We start from the raw sequence: 20,274 nt of genomic DNA on the forward strand, positions 1-20,274 counted from the left end.
AAGCCTGGGGCCTGAGGGATCAACTCAGGTCTGCTGGTGTCGCCTCTTTCGTTTTGTTTCTTTTCTTTTTCCACCCTCCCATCTTCTCTCCACTTCTTTTTTTTTTTTCCTTTCTCTTTTCTACCTTCAGCTTCATTATGTGCTTATTTTGCTATGCTTAGTCTTACAATTCTTTCTGTCTCCTGTTCTCCTTCCTCCTTTCGCTCTTCCTCCTCCTGCCCAGCCTTCTCCGCTCTGCTCCTCCTCTTTTCTCTTTTTCCTCTCTTCTTCCTCCTTCTCCCACCCCTTTTTTTTTAAAAAAGATTTATTTATTTATTTATACAAGCACTGGGTACAGTCAGAAGCGCGGGAGGGTGAGAGAATTCACCAGAGCCAGAGCGGGGAGCAGAGCAGGCAGAAGGACCAAAGTACACTGCTGAGGGGAGCAGCGAGCGGCAGGAGAGGTCTGCGCGCCATGTGGGACCCTCCTCCAGTGGCCGGGGAGCAACTGGGGATCGAACCAGCGCTGCAGAGGCCGCGGGCAGCTTCGCAACCCAGCTCTCAACCACTGCGCCACCGGGGAGGCCCCTTCTCCCACCCCTTGTTCCCTCTTTAAATGAGGTGTTCATCTTTTATAATGAATCAAATCGGATTTTCATACTGTGTAGGAGAACACACAGTGATGTCTGCATATCCTCCTGATGGTGGCAGAAAGAAAGGCAAAGACCAGCATCCTCGTCAGCACCACAAATGCCAGCTAGGTGGATACTGGCTGGTGGCACGGATGGATTGAGTAGGACTGAAAAGAGCTCACCTTACTTCAGGTGAAAAGCCTCATATGTTGTTTTGTTTTCTTTTAAATTAATTTTACTAACATTATTTTCCACTTTTTTAGATTTATTTATTTATTTATACAAGACCTGGGGTACAGGCCAGAAGTGTGGGAGGGTGAGAGGATTCACCAGAGACAGAGCGGGGAACAGAACAGGCAGACTGACGAAATACACTGCTGAGGGGAGCAGCGGGCAAGACAGGAAAGGTCCACCGCGCCTTGTGGGTATCTCCCTAGCCAGCTGGGAATTGAACCCGCTCTGCAGAGGCTGTGGACAGCTTCACATCGCTGCGCTCAACCCACTGAGCCACCTGGGAGTCCCTAACATTATTTTCCTAATAACTAAGCCTCTATAAATTACCCTCCCAGTAGATTTTTGAAGTAGTGATCCCTTTATTATGTAAATCTCACATATTTCCTCAATAGGTCTCTATCCTTCAAGCAGCCTGCTAGGTCCTGTGTAAATGGGATTTCTGTCCGTCCTCACCTTATCTCTAACCACACCCTCATGTTCCACATGAGGAGGTTTATTCTTTTATACCAAGTCTCTTCTATTTCTGTCTTCCCATTACCTCAAATGTCCTCCCTCCTGTCCAATTGACTCTCCTGAAAGGTCCATGCAGGAGGCCTGAATGCAAAAACCCACCAGGAAGCCCAGCTGGGAACAGGAATGCGGAAGCCTGCCTAGAGAATTCAGATAATGAACCTTCCCCCACCCTACAAATCTTTTCCCACCATAGAACCCAGTTTCCCACCTGACCTCTCCTCACCCTATAAAAGCCTGCTTTCCCCTGACAATGTGCGTACCTTCACGGACCCCCACCTTGGGTCCTTGAGTTCCGCCCGGGGCTCAATAAATTTTCCCTTCCTTTGAGAAATTTAGCCTGGCTCACCTTTTCTTTACCGCTTCGAACCTTTCAATTCTTATCCTCCTTCTTCATAATAACTGTTTGTTTACCAAAAGTATACATACTTAATGTAAACACAATACAGAGAAATTCAAACTTTTTAAAAAATTTTTGAAAACCCACCCCTAAGAAATAACTATCATTCACATTAAACATTATTTCAACATTGTTTATATAGATATAAAAACATATATATACACAAACATGCATATTTTGTATTAATCTCTTGTACACACATAACATAAAAATATATGTTATAAATATATATATCATATATATACACATATGAAAGGTACTTTTTACCTATTTTTACATGAATGACAGGCTAGATTCTTAAAACTATTAAAATGGATATTATACATAGTATTTTAAGTGAAATATTTTACATTTATTTAAATATAAAAAATTAAAAGAAACTAAAGGGAAACTGAAAGAAAAGCTAAACTTCCAGTATAGATTTCTTTCTCATAAGCAATGTTACTTCCTAGAAAATTCTCTAATCATGGCAAAATATTAATGAAATTGTTTTACTATAGTTTTGGGGGGATATAATTGACATACAATAAAAGGCACCTACTTTAAGTGCATAATTTCCTAAGTTTTGTGTTTGTACACTTCCTGGAAACACTAAAGAGAGTGAACAGAACTTTTAACCCCCCAATTTTTTCCTGTCTCCCTACCTCCCTTTGCCCTCAAAGGGATACATTTTCTATCATTATATATTAATTTCAATTTCTGGAGTTTTATTCCAATGGAATTATACATTGTATACTATTTTTTATTTAGCTTCTTTCACTCAACATATTTCTTTTGAAGTTCATCTGGGCTGCTGTGTACATCAGTAACTTATTGCTTTTTATCATTGCATAGTATTCCATTGAGTGGATACACTACAGTTTAACACTACCTGTTGATGGACAGGTTGTATCTATCTTCATGCTTTTACAATGATAAATTAGAATTCCTCAAAACTGTTCTTTAAAGGCATTGTTAAACGAATGTAAAAGCAAGTCACAAACTAGGAGAAGATATTTGCAAAGCACATATCCAGTAAAGGATTGTATTCAGGGTATAGAAAGACCTCTCAAAACTTAAGAAAATAAACAGTCCATTATGATTTTTAATACCTACTTTAACAGAATTTGCTAACTTCTTACTATAGAAGATGAGCGAGGGTGTGGAGAAAAAGGAACTCTCCTGCACTGCTGGTGGGAATGCAAACTGGTCCAGCCACTATGGAGAGCTGTGTGGAGATTTCTGGACCTACTAAACATAGAGCTTCCACATGATCCAGCAATTCCACTCCTAGGTATTTACCCAAAGGACACAGAAACATTGATTCCAAAGGGCACCTGCATACCTATGTTACAATAGCTAAGCTTTGGAAGCAACCCAAATGCCCAAAAATAGATGACTGGATCAAGAAGATGTGGTACACTATGGGGGGGGGGGCGGGGAAAGGAAGGGCTAGAGTCAAAATAATGGGGGAGGTGCAATTGTATGGGGAATATAACCAAAATGAAAATGCATACATTGTACAAAGATGAACAAAAGATGTAAGAATTATATAAAATAAAATATTTAAATAAAAATTTAAAAAACCCCTTAGATATCTTACTGGTTAGAAATTCAGAAAGCTTCCCTTTGTTCTCACAAATAAGTATGAGATGTCTGTGTCACTGATTCTGTTCAAAATCATAATGGAAGTGCTGGAAAAATAGTGCTTTGAGAAAAAAAAGAAAAGAAAAAAAAGAAGATGTGGTACATATACGCCATGGAATATTACTCAGCAATCAAAAAAGATAAACTCATGCAATTTGCAGCAACATGCATGGAGCTAGAAGGGATCATGCTCAGCAAAATAAGTCAGAAAGAAAAAGAAAAATACCGGATGGTCTCACTCATAGCAGGAATTTAGAAAACCTAAATAACAGACCAGGAAAAAGACTAATCAATGCAAAGTAATAATCAAAATCAACAAGCAACTATAAACCAGAGACACACTACAGGGAGGGAGAGGGATTAGGGAGGGGCAGGGAGAGGAAGAACTAGAGTCAAAATAAGGGGGGGGTGCAATTGTATGGGGAATATAACCAAAATGAAAATGCATACATTGTACAAAGATGAAAAATGATGTAAGAATTATATAAAATAAAATATTAAAAAAAAGATGAGGAAATTCACACTTGTCCTTCCTCCTGATTCATTTTCCCCTGCTTTTCCTATTTTCATGGTTACATTAATATTTTTATCTTGTCAAGGTTTTTAACATTTTCATTGTGACCCATAACCACAATGCTTACTTTGCTCATGCTTAGTCCTTTATCAAAGGACTCATGACTCAATGCTCAGGACTAGTTGTTCTACCATAATTGCTTCTTTTCCTGAAGTTTCAATATTTCAAAAAGGCCTCAAAGCCCTGTGCTCTCTAAGTCTTTTCGTGCTTGATCATAGCTTTGTTGCCATTTTCTTGATTGTTGATTATTTGTGCCTCTCTTTCCTGAGTTCTCAACCTACAAATCAGGGTCTTTTATGTGAAGCTTTCCATAACTTTATGGTTAGTTTCCCTACACTTTTCCTTCAAATTACATAGAATTATAATTAATTAGTTGTGTGGTATTGTTTGAAGACCCTCCTCTAAGACAACATAAATTTATGTCTCATTATAATGGTGGCATACCTCCTAACAGTTTATGGTAAAAAGTAGGTTCTTGACACCTTTGCTCATTTATTTAACAAATATTTACTGTTCAAGTAGCTGAAGATAAAGCAGTAGGTGAAACAAACCACAAAAAAATGATCCTAACCTGGTGGATCTTACATTCTGGTGGAGAGACGGGGGCAGGAAATTAACAAATAAATACATCTATTATGTAGAGTATTTTAGAGAAAAAATGTATGTGTATGTATATATATAATTCATATATAAGATTGTGTAGTATATAGAGTGTTTTAGAGAAAAATAAAGGAGTAGAGACTATGGGGATCTGAACTGGGGCCTGTTTAATCAGTAACTAAGGAAGATAGGTTTTCCCAGCAAGCCTTCATGTAAGAAAAGGGCTGACGAAGGCAGGTCCAGAATGAAGATGGTTAGGGGGGAAAGAAAAACTCTAACTGATACAAATATAAGAAGGAAAAAGGCAAGTTTAGAATGGATGACGCATCTCTTCCTCATTACACAAGTCCATGTTCAACCAGGACTTTACACTTGTAGAAATATCATTTGGATTTTCCAATTCGCTGCTTTCCCTCTGCTGTCACTTCATGACCAAGGGGGAGAATGATGGTGAAGGCGCCCTTAGGCTTCTAATGCGACTGCCGGATCTGTCACAAATTAGGAGTAAAAACCGTCTAAACCAAGGAGGTGTAGTAAAATAAAGGTGAGAAGCTTCCGTTATTCTGAAAAGAAAGAGAAAACTTATTTATTCTTTTTTTTGTCTTCTTAAATTTTATTTTTTTATTATTTTTATTATTTTTTAATTTTATTTTTTTTACATAATTTTTCATTTTTGCACAATGTGTGCATTTTCTTCTTGGTTATAGTCCCCATACAATTCCCACCCCCCCTTGCTTTGATCCCACTCCCACCTCCTCCCCCCTCTGGCCCCCCCACAGTGCATCTCTGGTTTATAGTTGCTTGTTGATTTTGATTTTTACTTTATTATAATTAGTCTTTTTTCCTAGTCCCTTATTTAGGTTTTCTAAATTCCTGCTATGAGTGAGACCATCCGGTGTTTTTCTTTTTCTTTCTGGCTTATTTCGCTGAGCACGATCCCTTCCAGCTCCATCCATGTTGCTGCAAATTGCATGAGTTTATCTTTTTTGATTGCTGAGTAATATTCCATGATGTATATGTACCACATCTTCTTGATCCAGTCATCTATTTTTGGGCATTTGGGTTGTTCCCAGAGCTTAGCTATTGTAAAAAGTGCTGCTATAAACATAGGGGTGCAGGTATCCTTTTGAATTAATGTTTCTGTGTCCTTTGGGTAAATACCTAGGAGTGGAATTGCTGGATTATATGGAAGTTCTATGTTTAGTAGGTCCAGAAATCTCCACACAGCTCTCCATAGTGGTTGAATCAGTTTGCACTCCCACCAGCAGTGCAGGAGAGTTCCTTTTTCTCCACACCCTCGCCAAAATTTGTTGTTGCTAGTTTTTTTAATATGTGCCATTCTCACTGGTGTAAGATGGTATCTCATGGTAGTTTTGATTTGCATTTCCCTGATTACAAGTAATGTTGAACATTTTTTTCGTATACTTAGTCTTTCAACAAATATGTACTGTGTGCCCAGAACTGTACAAAGTTCTGGGGATAAAGCATAAGGCATAGCAGATAAGATTCTAACTTATCTTCATCCAGCTTCCTGCTTTGTAATTAGTACTTGAAGGTTTCATATAAAACCTACACTATAAATATTGGCAAATACTATAAATCTGAGGTTGGGTTATTGTTTTTCTAGATTTAAGATCAAGTGATGAAGAAAATGCTAATCATGCAGGTGAAACTTCAAAGTGTGTTTGTTGTGTTCATAGCTACTATAATGTGAATAGTACAAAAAATGAGGTGGTATTCTAGTATTCAAAAACTATTACACAATTCAGCAAAGGAGTCACTTGTGTCATTGAGAAATGAGTGAAATTCCACTTTCCTCATACTTTTTAACATAAATAGAAATATCAACCAACTTCCATGTCAGAACTATGCTCGTTTATCATTTGCAGCCATTGTTTGGCAACAGATATAATAATTCATCAAAATTAAACAAAAACTTTCTATGGAATCAGTTGGCTCATGTTTGAATCCATTGTTTCTTCTGTCTCCAGTATCATGGTAAGTTCAAATTCGAAGTTCAGAAGGGTAAATTCTCTGCATTGTCAAGCATGTTCTTTTGTGGGCAAATCTATCATAGCCCAAGATAGGTAATGGCAGAGGCTGATTTATATAGTAGTGTTAATAATTCCCTCTAGTAACACTGGGAAGGCCAGAGAGTATAAAATAAAATAAATCTTGCATATAAGGAGTTGGCTATATTTTCCCTCCATGATGAGTTAGAGCACATTGAATCTCTCCTTCTCTGTCTGCCTAATGCTGGTGTTGGGCAACTGATGGCTGAGACATCTGGGTAGGGCTAGTGATTTAATCAGCTCTGTGAGAAACTAAGAACCCATATGTGACACAAATGCACAGACCAGACCACTGACTAGCTCTTTATATACAAATGTTAAGTAAAAGGTTGGCACAGCAGCTTCACCTTTGTTTGGTTATTGAGTCTTTGCATCCAAGTTTCCCTTTCTCCTGACTTTTTTTTTTGTAAATTTAAGCCATTAATGGCATGCCATAAAAGGGTTTTAGAAAGTTGAAATTTTATAACAATGTAGGAATTCACTCCTTTGAAGACATGTTTCAAATTTACAGCCAGCATGACCAAATGAGTGGATTTCTGATATGTCTTATGTCTTTCAGAATAAGGTTGAAATGTTTTTGAATGACCAGGACACCCTGGGTATCTTTGATTCCAGTGCTTGCTAATACTGAGCTTCGTGAATTTAGGCCAGTGATGCAAGTTTATATTGAAGGCATCAGAGAATGGTGAGGAAGAGAGAATTTGTTTCCAGAGTCCCTGGAACTGACTCATCTTCTAGTTCAAAAGACTAAGGACCCCCAAAGATTTGTGATGTCACAGTTTAGATGGCAAGGCTAGACTTGGGATTCCAAATCAGATAAAAGATCTATGAAAGCCTTTAACATTTTGTCCTACTAATTGCAGGCAACTGTATACCTTCAGAAGTTTATTACTATCTAACCCTAAAGCACTCTGGAAGTGATGGAAACCATTGAATCTGCTTTGGCTCATTCTTTTACTTAAATATTTCATACATACATATATATTCACATAAATGTAATAAATGGCTGTATATATAAATGAACAGATGATACGTGGATGGGTGGGTGGGTGGGTGGGGTGATGGGTGGATGGATAGATAGACAGAAAATATGACTCCTAGGGTGCTGTGTCAGTTAGAATCTAACCAGGAATCAGAAACCACTGAGGTTTTTTCTTTTTCTTTTTTTTTCCCTAAAATACAAGTCCACATTGTATTTGTATTTTGTCTTTGGTCATGCTGGAAGGGAAACCACTTAAGTGGATATTGAAAACAAAATGTTAAGGGAAAAATTGCATTAAGTTGTCATCTCATCATCAGTACTAACAAGTGAGAAGCATTTTAATGCTAATATTAGAAGAAAACAAGTGCAACATTCAATTAAAAGGAAAAATGAGTTCAAAATAAAGTGGATATTTAAAATATTTTTCTCCCATACTCATTTAGAAGTGTGCTTCCTTATAAAACAAAACCTTTCATTTATTCCTACATGTGCTAACCCAAAGAATAAAGAATTATTCATTGGCTCAATTGTTTATTCAAAGAAATGCCCAATTTTTTCTTCCTCAGCAAATTAGAAAAAATGGCAAGATTAGATTTAAATGATACCAATGCAAACATATCTAATTCAACCTCAGAATCTACATATTTATGCTTATTCCTCTAAACTCCTAAATAATTGTGTTGTAATGCTGTCATTTAGAGTATGAAGGGAAAAGATATATGGAAAAAATAAGGTGACTTATTCTATAATGTACAGAACTCTTAATATCACCTCTTCAAATGAATAAATATTATGTTTCACTAAATTCTATGCAACAAATTTAAAAATAATATATGTTAATAAACACAATGTCATAAACAAAAATTATAATTTTCTTAAAATATATACATTCCTTATGAACAAAGTAGATCCAGTGCATTGCTATAATCCAAAAGCATATATAAATTTTACAATATACTAGGATCTGAGAGTATTTGTAAGCATCTATAGAGTATATTGTCATGATAGCTTTGAATACAGGTGAATTGACAGTAATACCAAAAGCGTGTGAATAGGAATTCCTAGGTTACAGGATATACATTCATCCCATCTCTGTAACTCCATAGTCTCCTTTGTATAGGTATTCAAAGCCCTGCCAGCCAATATATGCTGACACACAAAAAAAAGTAGTACAAAATAATTGAATAACTGTACAAACTAAACATTAGGAAGATGAGCTCAGTGACCACACTGGGCCCTTCAAACTCAAACTCATTACCATCACAAATATTTCATTAAGGTCTCCCATGTCAGTGCCAGCGTGAAGATTCTATTATTTTACTCACTTTGTAATCCACAGTGGAGCACATATTCTCTTTTTTAATTGTAATATTTTTTTAAAAAGATTTATTTATTTATTTATACAAGCACTGGGTACAGTCAGAAGTGCGGAAGGGTTAGAGAATTCACCAGAGACAGAGCGGGGAGTAGAACAGACAGACTGATGAAATACACTGCCGAGGGGAGCAGCGGGCGCGGTAGGAGAGGTCAGCTGTGCCATGTGGGACCCTCACCTGCAGCAAGGGATAGAACAGGCGCTGCAGAGGCTGCAGGTAGCTTCGCAGCCCAGCGCTCAACCGCTGCGCCACCTGGGGAGGCCCTTTAATTGTAATATTTTTATTGAGGTAACACTGATTTATTTTTTTTTTTTAATTTTCTAGAGGCATGTCTTATTTATTTATTTATTTATTTATTTATTTATTATTTGTTTGTTTGTTTGGTTTATACATGCACTGGGTACAGTCAAAAGCACGAGAGGGTGAGAGAATTCACCAGAGCCAGAGCGGGGAGCAGAGCAGGCTGAAGGACCGAAGTACACTGCTGAGGGGAGCAGCGGCCGGCAGGAGAGGTCTGCGCGCCATGTGGGACCCTCCTCCGGTGGCCGGGGAGCAGCCGGGGATCGAACCGGCACCGCAGAGGCCGCGGGCCGCTTCGCAACCCAGCGCTCAACCGCTGCGCCACCGGGGAGGCCCGAGGTAACACTGATTTATAACACTGTACACAATTTACAGGAATAGGACCACACCTCTTCAAATGTCTGTTACCACCACACGCCCACCACAAGGCACCCATTGGCCTCCACCCTAGTCCATATTATGTCCCCTCCCTCGTTTGCCTCCGCCACCCCACTCTCTCTCTCTGCCAGCCTTAACTCGACAGTCATATTTTTAGGATTTGTTTAGTTTTCATTTAGCTTCATTAACTTGTACATTTAGTTTCTTCTGCAGATTTGGGAACTATTCCTCTATTGTTTGTTTGACTATCATCTCTGTTCCCCACCTCCCCTTCTTGGATAACCATTATCCTTATCTTGCCCTTCTTAATGGAGCCAGCTGTTTCCTAAAGTGTTTCTTCATTTTTTTTTTTTTTTTTTTTTTTTTTGCTTTGTATTTCTCTCTTTTCTTCCACCTGGGTCCTTTGGTATTATTCTGATTTGATCTTCTATTTGGTCTATTCTGCTTCCATAGCTTTCTCTGGAATTTTTAAAAATCTCATTAATCGAGCTCTTTACAAATCCAGAATCTCCGCTATTTTCTTATTTAGATCTTCATTTCTATTTTCTTTTCATTCATTTTAGTTTTCAGGTCATCCACTTATCTGAAAATTTTTATATCTTTTTTGCTTAGTATTTTGAGCTTTCATATATCAATTTGACTGCAGTTTCTTCTACCCTTTTTAATTTTATTTTAGCAGTTTTGAATTCTTTATATGAATTCTTTATATGTGGTTGAATTTGAGAATTGTTCTCTCCTTGTGATGTCGTATTCCCTTAAGCTTCACAAGATGCCATGTGTTATATTTTTTGTCTACCCACTTTACTGCCTCTTAAAAGAGTTGAGCTACTTTTTCTTTTCTTGCATGTAGTGCTATGGTTTATTTTATTTGATTTTGGTTTTTTGGCCTTTCCTGGCTTCCATAGATCCTGAGAACTGTTTTAGCAGTTGCTTCATCAGAGAGTGTGGGAGGAGCTTGCAGGGGGCCAACTGCTGGTTCAGGTATACTGGGGAGTGGGGAGAGAGGGCTTGCTATTGCTTGTGGCTGATGTACCTCTTCTCTGGGGTTCCAGATCTGAGACTTTGCAGTGTGTGCCGTCAGAGCACTTCATGAGATTAGTGCCAGTGTCACTGCGCATGGAAGGGGATGTCCAGTCCAGCTCACTGTTTTTGTGCTTTTTATTGGAGGCCAAACCTGTGAAGCACCTCAGCTCTTCTGCACACTTTCCTCCAAGATCAAAGGTTTGCACCTCCGCTCCACTTAACCCTCTGCTCCCAGAGATCCTGTTTGAATTTGGCAGTCCTGTCATCTCTGCCCCCTGCCCAGACTACAGCCTTCAAGCTTTTCTCTCCACTCATCTGCTCACTGAAGTATTCCTCTCTTCTCTCTCTCCTCTTCTCTTGCACGGTCTGTATTGATTCCAGTTTCACCTAAGCCATGGGGCTCTTTGTGTATGGCGTCCCTGTGGTTGACTGTTATGTGAACATCCTCAGAAATAAAACAAGGACCTCTTCCAGAGCACCCCAACACTTCAGTTTTGAAGAAAGAGGGACTCAGTCAGTGGCTTATGCGTGTGGAAGTGCTGGCAAACTGAACAGGGGGCAGCGAGGTGAGCTAGAAATTGACAACATTAGGTAGTATGAGAAACAGTAAAAAGAGTTGGAATTACTGAAGGCTGCAGTCAAGGAAAAGTGTGATAAGCTTCTACTCTTTTCCTCTCTTCCTTGTTTTTCTATTTCTCGTCCCCATCTTACTGATGGCAGTTTCTGACATCTCTAACCATGAGGAGGGAAGTCAGAGAAGGGAGTGGGGTGAAGATAAGGGGGAGAGGGGATGTATTTCTTGTCTGATCACCTGATGGCAGCCAGAACCATGGAAACATAGTGACTGTTCTAGAGGTCCTCTACCACAGAGAGGTTGGGGAAATGCCCTGGTTTCTTCTCCCAAGCACCCCCATCTTTTTGTAGTATGTCTCATTGGCTAACCTCAGCTAGAGCCCAGGTGACATGGGAACTTAGGAAAGGAAGCTCTTAGCTTTCTATGTTACAAACTAAGAGACTTAAAACCATGTATATTTATAATTCCAAATTTCTCCTGGGAAGGAGTCCCGGCATTGGTGATGTGGACTTCTAGTCAGGGTCTCAAATGTTGAAATCAAGGTATTGGTCTGGGCTGTGTTCTTACATGAGGCTCTGGTCTTCTAGGCTCATTCAAGTTTTTTTCAAGGTTTATTTATTATGCACACAAGAACTGGGGTACATGCCAGAAGTGGGGGTGGGGTAAGAGGACTCACCAGAGACAGAGTGGGGAACAGAACAGGTGGATTGACTGATTAATATCTTTGCAATTGTAGGTGTGGGTTTTCTTGCTGGTTGTGATATCTGTCATGGATCCCCAAGGTCTCACTTGGTCCTTGCCACTGGGCCTCTTACAAGATGGCCGCTTCCTTCTTCCAAGCCAGCAGGAGATTTGTCCTCTTCAGTAGGCTAAGGCAGAGTCTTACATAAGATAACCTCACCAGCAGGCTCACTACCCCATTAATTTCACACTTTCTACCCCCATCCAAGGGGAAATTATAATGAGCACATATATTTGTGGTTAGAGATTTGGAAGACCATCTTAGTATTATGTAACCATAGCCCTGACATGCTGAACAGAGGAGAGGAGGGAGAAAAATGGATCTGGAGGAACCAGGATCAGCACAAACATAAAATCAAAGCAACTTTATTTCCCTTTTGCTTAAATCTCCTGAGTGTGACTCCTCAATTGCTTACCATGGATGAAAACATTGGCAGATCTCAGGATTTCTCTGCTCATTCTTAGGTCATAGCACAGTGTTAATTTACTGATGAGATGTCATTTGTGTGCTTTTATGCTTTAAAGTTGATCTAAGTTGATGATGCTTTCTTCAAACTTGGAACAGTAGAGTCTGAAGCTGCCTCTGGGGAAAGTGGTGTGGTTCATTACTGCCCTGTTTCTTTGTGTTGTTCTTCTCATCCCCCCTTACCTTGCCAAGTGCAGGTTCTGACACCCTCGCCTGCAGTGAGGGGTGGGTGGGACAGCAGAGTGGAGGGTAGGCAAGGAAGTTCTTTGACTGGGACTGTTAAAGGTTGACATGATGCTTTCTGGGCCTGGCCGATGTTGAATACTCTGAGGGATTCCTCTCTGGGTTCTTTGGAGACAGCTTCAGAGATGACTCTTTCCTCAAATCCTGGATATCTGGATTCACCTCCATCCTCCAATAAAGTCCCTTCACCTTTCATGTCTGGATTGACTTTTGCTCATTAGTCCTCTCCCACATAACTATCACTTCTAGGTTACAAGAAATACTTGTGTGGGGCCTCCCCAGTGGCACAGCGGTTGAGCGCTGGGTTGCAAAGCTGCCCGCAGCCTCTGCAGCACTGGTTCGATCCCCAACTGCTCCCCGGCCACCGGAGGAGGGTTCCACGAGGTGCACAGGCCTCTCCTGCCGCCCGCTGCTCCCCTCAGCAGTGTGCTTCGGTCCTTCTGCCTGCTCTGCTTCCCACTCTGGCTCTGGTGAATTCTCTCACCCTCCCGTGCTTCTGACTGTACCCAGTGCTTTTATAAATAAATAAATCTTAAAAAGAAAGAAAGATAGAAATACTTGTGGGATCTTTGCTCTGACAAACTTTCACAGGCACAATGATGCCCCACTCAGCTACCTTTCCTTCAGCTGGCCAGCCAGCTGCCTACCCCTTAGGAAGTCCAATGAACTGTACCATATAAACCTAAGTGTTGGGGTCTTCATGAGGCCCCACTAAGCTTGCGGTATAGGACACAGTCTCTCCACTTTGCTCTCATGGATGGTATGGTGAAGTAGAGATAAACATACCCTAATAGCATTCTTTTATTCCTTAGATAAAGGTAGGGGCTTAAGATTCGTGTAATATTTTTTGGTTTCTCTTTTGAAATTTTGTATCGTGGTTGGCATCTGACTTAAGAATATCATCTATTTTATCTTTATGCTCTATTTGAATCTATCTTTTCCAGACGGGGAATCTTAAAATTGAGGGAATCCCTGCTTGCATAGAGAGGACTTACCCATGTTTTGAAGGAAACTGATCTATTTTCCTGCCCACACATTTTTCTCCCATAGAGAGACTCAACTGTTGTGAGAAACTGTCCCAGATATACTCCTGGTGAGATGATTTGATTTTAGAGAATAGAATCCAACACCATACTCAATAGCTTTCAGATCTATGCAGTAATCCTAATAAACGTAATGACTTGGACAAGTGTCTGTGAACATTATAAATCATGTTTCATCAGCAAGCTGTCATAGGCAACTTTCATTGACTTACAGCCCAAGAAAAAGAATGGAATTAACTTCGTTTCCCTGCAGCATTCTTGTTATGCCGTTGATGTTTCAGATTTCTCATGTCTCAACATTGAAACATCCATCTTAACTAATGGCAAAATTATACCCTCGGGGTTTTACAAAAGACAAAAATTTGTCCTCATCTACTATCTGAGTATCTCTTAGAGTGTTTCAGCCCAGAGTCTCTGGAATACCACATTTCTTTGACCATGTTTATCTGTGTGTAGATGGTTGATGCTCTGATGTTTTTGTCTTCCTGCTTTGCTGATAAACCTGGATATGAAGACCTTTTCAGTGCTACAGATTAAGAGAAAAATAATCAAAATTGTATCAGGGAAAGAGAAACAAGTTTTTCACACAGGAAAAAAAAAAAGCCCACAAAAAAAAAAAGTAAAGTGTATTTTTTAACAGAAGGAAAAGATAGAAACGTAGGAAAGTTTGCCCTCCATTACCCTCCCCAGGTCTACAAGTTTAAAGGAAAGAGGCTTGAGCACCAATATAACCTTCACCTACAATACATTCTAAACTCTCTAAAGCCTCTGAATTCCATGTGCCATGACTAGGAAATGAACTAAATATTTGCCTGAAAGATAGATTTACAACCTCGCTGCAGCTGGGCCCAGATACTTCTCAAGCTGTGCGTCCTCAGAGCCTCAACTGCCCATCCTTCTCCTGAGCCATTGCTTCCCAAGCCCTTGTTAACCCCGGGGCTTCTAGCAGAAGCCAAAACCAAGCTCTCTAGCTTTGTCTTTGCTCACGGGTACTGTGCTAATTTGCCATGATTAGAAGACCTTTGAAGGTCTTTGCCAGTTTTTATCAAGGCATAAAAAGCATTTATTACAATTAATGCAATTTACCATGTGTTACTTTTCCAGAAAAGCTATTTTAGGGTAGGTCTACCATCTGTCCCTTTCAGTGATAAACTTTATAATTTAATACTGTCCAAAATCACAGGTTTTGCATGTAAAACCTCCCAGGGTCACCCCTCCAAGGAATCCACTCCAGTATTTGCTTATTAGGCTCTCTGAGGTCTTGGGTTCATTGACCCTCTTCACCTCCATCCTGAGGGATTTCATGGCTGGGCAGGAGGGTGAGAGAATCCAGTCTCTAAAATGAACAATGCCGGCGTTTGTGTCTGCAGAGGGAGCCCATAACCGGCAGAGGGCGCGTTTGCTGTCAACATCTTTTCCCTTACAACACTGATGCGCGAAGATGCGGTCTACAAACGTGGCTTTAACAATCAGAAAATAGAGAGGAAACGCCATTGTTGGCATATGCTGTTGCCCAAGCCTAGGGAAATAGAACAAATGCTTGCCAAAGAGATCCAGCCTGAGAAAGCAACACAGGATGAAGCAAAGCATGACTCCTAGTTTATATCAGCTGATTTTTAAAAATTGAAAATTGAACATTTAAAACCAAGGTCCTACAATCAAAGGTCAAAATAAAATGTAGAACAGCTATTGCTATTGTTATGTTCTGGGGGGAAAACACTTGATTTCTGTCTTTATTTTCCTTTCTTTTTAAAGTAGATTTGGGGGTCTTGGGGACTATGAAGTAATATAACTCATTTTAACAAGCATGATGCCAACCAAATTGCTGGAAAACTCTTACTTTGCTTCTCACCAACCTCCCTCTTTCCTCTAGAAGAAATCTGGCTGCAGAGCTGCTAAGTACATAGTGAAAGAGAACTAGGACAGCCTTTTCCCAGTGGAAACAGGATTCACAGACTGTGAGAAGCAAACCAGTTTTTCCTCCCTGTTCACGCATTTGCTGGTAACTGCCATTTCTCAGGCTTGGCACCTCTTCCCTTTCCAATCACCGAGAAGATTTTATACAAGATATTTATACATCTGTATAAGATATTTGTACATCCACGAAGTACCGTCTATCTGTTTTTTAAGTGACCAGATGTTTTTATTTATTTATTTATTTTTATCCCTATGCTTTGGCTTATACAATAACTATCCTTTTTACTCTGATCCATGACAAAGCCCTTGGGTTTATGAGAGGTTGCTGGAAAATAAATTAGGTTCTTTGAGATGATCTTTGGAACCGTCAGCATTTGTTTATCGGGAGACAGGCTCTTTCCTCCTTTACTATCTTCAAATGAAGCCAGGGGACTGGGGCAACGGCATTTGTCTGGGGTGTAATGATAGTGTGTCCTTCTTCAACAGAAAGGGCTGCAGAGAGGTGGAGAGTTAAACTTTCTGTTGCTGGAGACTTTACATTTTCCTGAAATCCTATGAGCCAACATCAAGCTCTCACTTCTGTGCAAGGGAACTAGAGATGCCAGTTTTATTGTCAGTTTCTTAAACTGTCATTTACCTGACAATTTTCAACCTTGTGTTTATTGTTACATTTGCTCTCAGGCTTTTACTTACAAGCTTAGATATATATTTAAAATTACTACAAGATATTGCATTCAAGTTGAAATATGTTTGAAGTTATTTTTTTAGATTTATTTTATTTATTCATGCATACAAGAACTGGGGTGTTGGCCAGAGGTGCAGGGAGTGGGAGGACCCACCAGAGACAGCGTGGGGAGCAGAACAGGAGGATCCACTGAAATACACTGCTGAGGGGAGCAGCAGGCAAGACAGGAGCGGTCTGCTGCATCATGTGTATAAGCTACCTGACCGGATTTAGAGCTTATACTGCAGTGGCTGGCAATAGTTGATAGCACTGAGACTTAACCCCTGTGGCACCGAGAGACCTTGTTTGAAGTTTTTAAGCAAGATCAAATTTTGCATATACTGGCTTGTGTGCAAGTGAAATATAATTTGCAAGTTGATTGAATCAAGTTAATAGATAGAAAAATGCACAATAGTCTTTGCTGTGTTAAGCTTTTCTCCGACCCTGATATACCATTTCAGACTGTGAGCCTCAAAGTAGAACTTAGGTGAAAACTGGGGTTCAAGTAAAGAAGATGTACAGGCAAGGCATCCTGGACATGTCCACAGCAGCCGCACATATTCAAGTTATTCCTTTGGAAAAGGTGGCCTCTGGGGAGACCAGTGGTTTGCACATGGTCCACAGGCACCCCCAGAGTCACTGTGCACTACCCATAAGGCCCTGTCTGGTAGACTGTCTGGTTCTAAGCCTGCCCAGTGACCTAAGAGAGCCTCTTCAAAGGACTGTGCCCAGTGTCCCATATTAATGAACTAAAGCAAAGAAGACTGCTTCCCTCCAGAGCCTGAGAAGATGGAAAGAAGATCAGTCAGCCCCTGAAGGAGAACTGAGCCTACACCAAATACTGAAAATGAGACCATATCTGAATGTGGACACTAGAAAATCAAGTTAGTCCTTGAAGGCAACTTACTGACTGACGGTTTTTGCTTTAGCCCATGCATGTGTTTATGATACACACCCTTTTACTGGAAATGTTCAAAGGTGCCTGTGTGCCTTCTTTCAGAATGTTCTTCATTACCACTGGATCGGCGATAGACACTAATTCTGCTCTAACTTTAATCTCTGCACCAGATATATTGTTGTTATTCTTAAATATCTAGACATGTACTCTTAAAGCTACCTGTATGGACTAGAGATAAAAATGCTTCACATTTTCGCTTCCTACGGTGTGGATTCATTTCTCTGAAGAGCGAATTTTTGTCCTACCAGCCCCTTTGGGATGATTAGTTCTTCAGAGAATGCAGTTCTCCTTCAGAGAATGCAATTCCCTGTACACACCACCTAGAAAACTTGGTACTCCTGGAGACCTCCCTGGATAGGATGGTGAGGAGGAAAGTGGATTAACTGCTTAAGGTTGTTTTACTCTGTTGGTGGGTTTTTTTAATTGAAGAAAATACATAAATTCAAAAATTATTAAGTTTGGATGTACAGGCAACATCAGGGAACAAAGCATTTTTCAGTGCCGTGGAACACCATCCGTCAGGACTGGTTTTGTTTTTTTTTTTTTTTTTTATATAAATTTTATTGTTATATTCCCCATACAATTGCAGCCCCCCATTCTGACCCCAATCCCTCCCCTCCCGCCCCCGCCCCCCTAAAAGTGTCTCTGGTTCATAGTTTTTTGTTGATTTTGATTTTCACTTTCTTATAGTTATTCATTTTCCTGGTCTCTTATTTAAGTTTTCTAGATTCCTGCTATGAGTGAGACCATCCGGTATTTTTCTTTTTCTTTTTGGCTTATTTCTGACTGGATCAAGAAGATGTGGTCCATATATACCATGGAATATTACTCAGCATTCAAAAAAGATAAACACATGCAATTTGCTGCAACATGGATGGCGCTGGAAGGGATCATGCTCAGCGAAATAGGACTGGTTTTGGATGGTGTTGGCCCCCATTCCCTGTGAACTGTTCAGAGAACATTTTTAAAAAGCTGTGAGTAACTCTCACCTTTAACCTGAGGGCCTTGGTAGCAAGATCTGTAAAAGGCACCTGGAATAACACACAGAAAGGACACTTATGTATATGTAAAGGCATAAAGTCACCTGCTTAATTAATATATTCAACAAATTTTTGTTGAGTTGCATGCGCTATTTTGGATGTTGGGCTGGGGAAATGACAAGAAAAGAAGTTGTTTCCCTCAGGGAGCTTATATTCTAGTCCAGAGTGTCCTAGTAAACACTAGGCATAATGCTAATCCTAGACGTAAATGCTAGTCTGTGGGGGTTTAACAATCGGTAGAAAATAAATGGGGGTGTCCTCTGACTTTAAATGTCAGAAAACATGTAGTGGAATGAAATCAAGTGGGTTTTCTTTTAAAAAAAATTAATTTTATATTCCCCATACAATTGCAACCCCCTTATTTTGACCCCAAGCCCTCCTTTCCCCGCCCCCCATCCCCCATAGAGTGTCCCTGGTTCATAGTTGTTTGTTGATTTTGATTTTTTCTTTCTTACAGTTATTCTTTTTCCTGGTCCCTTTTATTTAAGTTTTCTAGATTCCTGTTATGAGTGGGTTTTCTTATAGCAGTTCTTCAAGGTTGGATTAGTTTGTGAGGCTACCACAATAAGTACCACAGACTGCTTAAACAGGAATTTATTGTCTCACAGTTCTGGAAGCTAAAAGTCCATGATCAAGGTGTCAACAGGAGTGTTTCTTCCGCGACCTTCCTCTTTGGCTTATAGATGGTTATCACCGTGCTGAGTTTGCACAGTCTTCCCTCTGTGTGTCTGTGTCTACTCTCTTCTCACAAGGCACTGGTTATATTATTAGTACCACCCCATTTTGTATTAATCATCATTTTAAGACACCATGTCCAAATACATTCACATTCTGAGGTTCTGGGGAGGGGAGGTTAGAACTTCAACATATTAATTTGGTGGAGGAAGGGAGTGGAAGCATCCATTCTGCCAATTACAACAGCTTTGTGAACCTGAGTCTCAAAATTGTAAATCAACTAAGTCAGTTTTACCTTCTCTTATACTAAGATCCCTTTAATGAAAGAGTCAGCTGGAATGTAAGCTATAGACTTTTGTTAATAATAATTTATTGATATGGATTTATCAGATATAACAAGGCACCGTGCTAATGCAAAGATGTCAATAATAGGGAAACGGAGCAGGGAGGGGAGAGGGATTATATAAAAGCTCTGTACTTTCAGCTCTATTTCTCTGTGAACCTAAAACTGCCCTAAAAATAGTCCAATGATTCTTTCAAAAGGAAAATCCTGTAAAAACACAAAAAAAATCCCCCTTTAATGGCCATACACTGCAAGAGCTCTTGAGGACCTTCCCACCTCCCTCAACTCTTCGCCGTTTCCATTCCCTCCTTTCCAGCCACACTGGTCTTCCTCCTGGTTCAAGACCTTGTCAGTTGTATTAGCAGGGTGTTGCCTCGGTCTGGAGAACTTGTTTCCTTCCCAGATGTTCTGGGTCTGAGTTTACATGCTATGTTCTTAGCAAGGTCTTCCCTGGCTGTGGGTCTGCTAGACTTATTCTATCAATAAAAACGGCCCAGATCTTGCTATCAAGAGCATCCACCCTGTGCAGCCTGCTCCACGACACCCATGTCTTTATCAGTGTGGTGTTGCATGATGCAACACCTGGCCTCTTAAGCTAAGGTCGCCCACGGGGCATTCATTGTGCCATTCCTTGCTTGTATTTTCTTCACTGAACTTACCATTGAGTGGTGAGTTTTATCTCTGTGTCTATCATCTATTTCTTCCTTTTCTGCTCTCTGGTTCTTGTTCTCACTGAGCCACACTGACCACTAATTACCTCCTGAGCTAAGTCACCATCTGATTGGACCACAGCAGCGGCCTCCTAACTGGTTATCAATAACACCCAAATGAAGATGGGTGAGAGTCCTTGAAGATGATTCCAAT

This window comes from Talpa europaea (genome assembly GCF_964194135.1).
Source record: "Talpa europaea genome assembly, chromosome: 14".
Classification (NCBI taxonomy): domain Eukaryota; kingdom Metazoa; phylum Chordata; class Mammalia; order Eulipotyphla; family Talpidae; genus Talpa; species Talpa europaea.